Source organism: Pinus tabuliformis, chromosome J, assembly GCF_031772625.1.
Source record: "Pinus tabuliformis cultivar Carrire ecotype Pingquan chromosome J, CPIR1, whole genome shotgun sequence".
Taxonomy (NCBI): Eukaryota; Viridiplantae; Streptophyta; class Pinopsida; order Pinales; family Pinaceae; genus Pinus; species Pinus tabuliformis.
In genome coordinates this window covers 682,992,830-682,997,337 of record NC_142295.1, presented here as the reverse complement: position 1 = coordinate 682,997,337, position 4,508 = coordinate 682,992,830, and positions in this window count along the sequence as shown.

Below are 4,508 nucleotides of genomic sequence, written 5' to 3'. Positions count from 1 at the left end.
CTTGTGATGATCATTCAAATGTTGTGTTACCAATCCCTTTGCATCTTTCGTTGCAGCCCTTCATGATGCTTATGCATCAACTCACCAACCTTGCTTTTCTTCTCTTCATCCTTGCTTGCATGAATGATCAGAATTAGCTATGATTATGAGAGATATGATAGAAACACCTAAAAAAACCTTACCTTCATAACAACTTTCATAAAGAGATAGACTCTGCAACTGGGGTTTATATGAGTCCTTCCGACTCTAAATCTCAAGAAGACGCGATGACTTTTTGGGGATTGATGATTAAAAGACGAATTGCAACCATAATTAATAAACCATTAAACCGTTCAGCTTTGAGGACATAATTCCATCTAACAACTATGGTTTTCATTCAGAGAGATGAAAGATCAAACCTCTCAAGGGGCCCATTCAAATTTTCCCCCAGAGCAGGTTTTAATAGGGTGGTGGTTGTGGCCACAACAAAAACTCAAAGAAGTGTTGTTCCCTTGAGGGAACAACAGCTGTTCCCTAGAGGGAACAACAGCTGTTCCCTAGAGGGAACAACAGCTGTTCCCTAGAGGTAACAACAGCTGTTCCCTAGAGGGAACAACAGCTATTCCCTAGAGGGAACAACTAAAACACTCCAAATAGGTAGGGAACAACAAAAACACTTGAAAAAATGTAATAGGGTTGTGGCCACAACATACTGATATGAAGTGAAACAAGAATGCAATAAATTATAGATATAACCATAAATACAAAGATTCAACATAAATAATACTTCATTTCATTAATATCAAATACTGAAATATGCTTATAAATAGAAATGGAAATAAACTAGCTTCGATGACAGTAACTTATCTCTGAGAAGAGAAGTGTCAGATACATGGCTATGAACTATATTACAATGAGTCTCGAAGGCTTAATTATTATTAAGGTAGAATGGAAAACCCTGAACATCCAAAACCATAACCTTAGGAGATGAAGTGCAAAAACTATGGGCCTCGTTTGGGTAAATTGGTACATCAAGTTCCCGGGGTCATCAATTTGGCATACGATCTCCATTTGATACACAAAATACCTCATTTGAAATATCTATTTGGGGACTACAACATCCAAGTAGCCTACACTCACCAATTTATTTGATGGCCCATTTTTTCAAAAAACATCATCTAGGGCCTCAAAATGGCTCTGGAAGTTGAGGAACTGAAAGACTAGCAAAAATAGTAAACTATGCTATAATTAAGGAAACTTAAAGAGACAGTGGTGGGGGTACAAAGTGGAATAGGTGGGTAGTCACCAAAATACATGTGGATCAATACTCCCCCCTTAGGAAGAAATGGTCCCCATTGTGTTGAGTGCCTCCATGAGATGGGGAAACTTCTACTGCACTTGGTCCCTAGTGTCACACGGAATTAGTCAAGGGTGCGGACACGACTGACCTTCCTAGAAGTCTAAGACGTTCTAATGACAAACAAGACAAAATGGAGTGATCTTTCTCTAAATACACCTTTTACAACATGAAAACTACAAGTTTTTAGGCTTACCTTATTCCAAAACGCTGTTGTTGAGGTCCGTTCTTGACGATCCGGATGAGCTCCTCCTTCAAGTCAATTCCTGCAACCACAAACAATCAAACAATTACCAAGCACTTGCATTTCATATAGTAAAACATATATTCAACATGCAGACCAAGGAACACATGAAATAACTCATTAACACAAGCTATTGAGAAAAATAAACCAGTTTGTATTAATAACGAAACAAAGAAACTCTTACAACCTGGCCTTGGTGTTGTGCAAGTTCCTCCCAGGGTCCATCAAGGGTTTTCCTCTACTTTGACAAAGCTCACCCTCTTCCAAGTATAATCAAGTAAAGACAATCTCTCCTTACAAAGGCTCTAATGGAAGACCTAAATCCTGCAGCATTTACCCAAAGAAAATGTATAGCTCCAACCTCCCCTCCCTCTGGCTCAATGTCTTTATTTATAGTGCTGTAAAGAGGTTATTCAGGTCCACCATCAATGGGATAATCCCCCTCTTTGGGTGGGATAGCTCCCTTATTGATGGGATAAGTTCCCCCTTAATAGAGATACATGAACCAACTGGAGGCGCATCCAAATCATCAAACCGACCTCTAGAAAGTTCTAGAAGTAACCACAAGTAACTTTTTTAAGATGAAACTCGCGCATTTTGCCTTTTACAGAAGGACGCACCTGTCCCTTAACATACAGAGCGTCCAAGGACGCACCTTTTGTGAACATTGTGAGCGTCCCCGCAGGTAAGGCTAGAGAGAACCTGCGACCCCAGAGATAAACATATTTTGACAAGACTTTCTCTCTTCTTTGAGTTTGAGATGGATAGCAGAGGCATAAGACTTGCCTAAGAGGGTAGCATGACTGTTTATTTGAGCCATACTAACTGTAAGTGGTCATGGTGACATTTTTTAGTGTAACAGATTGCCCCCTAAAGTGCGAAGCCTGGAATAGATTAGGGTTTTGTAATTCTAGGAAGGGTGAAGCGCTTTATCATTTCAAGGATTGTCTTGTGGATGACCTGGTTGGAACCTGCAATTTTCAACACAAAATACATGTATAAGATTATATCATCACTGAGGTAGGCATTCCCATACTCAGATTCAAAACTTTAACTAATGGACTAACTATTCTGATACAGGAATGATCTTGCAGTACATCATTTTTTATAGACTTTTGTAGACACAGTATGGACGCAGCCATCTGTTTATGATTAGTCTACATAGATAATGAATACAAAACTCCTCGCAGCCTGGATGGTAGAAACTAGATCCAGGGTCTTCACTTCTACTTCCCGAATTGGTACGATTCTAGCCATGTGATTAAATGATTCGATGTCGAACATGTTAGAAACCACTTGATTACCAGTCGATGATGTAAACTGTTAACAAGCATGAGAGAAACCACCAGTAATGTCAATGGTTCTCAAAGTACCAAGCACAACCCGTGAAATGTGAATAGATGTTTTGATGTCGAACACTCCACGGAATCCTTTGATCGAAAGTCAATGATGTAAACTGACGTCAAAGGCGAGAAACCTGCCATTGATGCATGCAGACTTCAAGGTGCTGTCGATTCCTAAGTCATCTTTCTAGATAATGTGTCGATGTCGATAGAAAGCGACCCGTTGCAGGCAAGCCCGCAACACGAAATCATTGTTCAAGTTGAAGAAATGTTGCTGTAAGGACTGACTCAGGGATGGTCAAATGGATGACAAGTATTTTGCAGATGAAAGTTTTTGCTTGCAGACCTCTTGAACACATAACGACACGACAGATGGGTTGGTGACGAATAACTCAAAGTTAATCCCCGGAACCCGGTTAAAGACTTTCAAAGTGGTTTGGTCAACTGTGAGGTAAAAGATTTCCCAACCCAGGTGAATGAAAAGTGTCGTGTTCAAGAGCGGTAATAAAGTTTCTTCTGAGACAAAAGGTGACAAACAGGTTCATTCTTCTCTCTTTTCCCCCACCATTTCTGGCAAGTACCTCTTTATTTTTAACAAGCTTGAGGAGGATAACATATGTTTGATTATAAGCTCATCCTTCGGATGAGTCCAACCTAGTTTAAATTCGAACCCTAGGAAGGAGTGGTTCGTTCCTGTTTGTAATTGAACAGGTCCTCTACTGTAAAAGTTTAACGAGCCCAGTATAGGAGAAACTCGGCGTTTTTCAATTTTAGAGAGTCTGAAAAAACTAAAGGAGACTCCACGTTGAACTTTTTCGTATATTTGTGTCCCTCAAACCCGAAAAAGTATAAAATAATACCTGGGGGAACCGCTTGATCTTGCGACCAAGGAGTACTTTCATAATAGTGTCGTTGACCTGAAAAGTAAAAAGCGATCAAGGACACGTCGTTTTATTTCCTTATCGAGTTTGAAACGACAAAAACCTGGCAATCTTTTCCTGATTTTGCGGTCAGAAAAGAGCTAAAAGGGGACCATCTTTTAATTCCATTTTAACGAGTGTAAAAGAAATGCTCGGAAATCTTTTCATGTTTTAGGAGTCAGAAAAGGGCTTAAAATATGACTCCAAGGTTTCACTTTTTCGTAAGTTTTAACGAGTTCGAAAAAGGGATAAAAATGTACTCATGGTTTTCACTTTTTCGTAAATTTTAATGAGTTCGAAAAAGGGATAAAAATGTACTCATATGACCGACTTTCAATTTAATTTACGAGCAGGAAAAGACGGAAAGAACTTGGCATTTTCATTTGTTTTACGAGAATGAAAAATAGCAAAATAATCTCGGGATTTTCATGAGTTTAACGAGTCTTGAAAATAACTGAAATTGACTCGAGATAGGTTTCATTTTTACAAAAGCTTGAAACAGATAAAAACTATGCTTCAAATTAGTTTCATTTTTACACAAGCTTGAAACAGAGATAAAACTGTGCTTGATGCCCCCTAAGCATAACTGTTAGAGTGCATGCCCCCCAACTTCATTTCATTCAACCAGTTGGATGAAATGAAGGTTGAGTTACGAGATCAGTGAA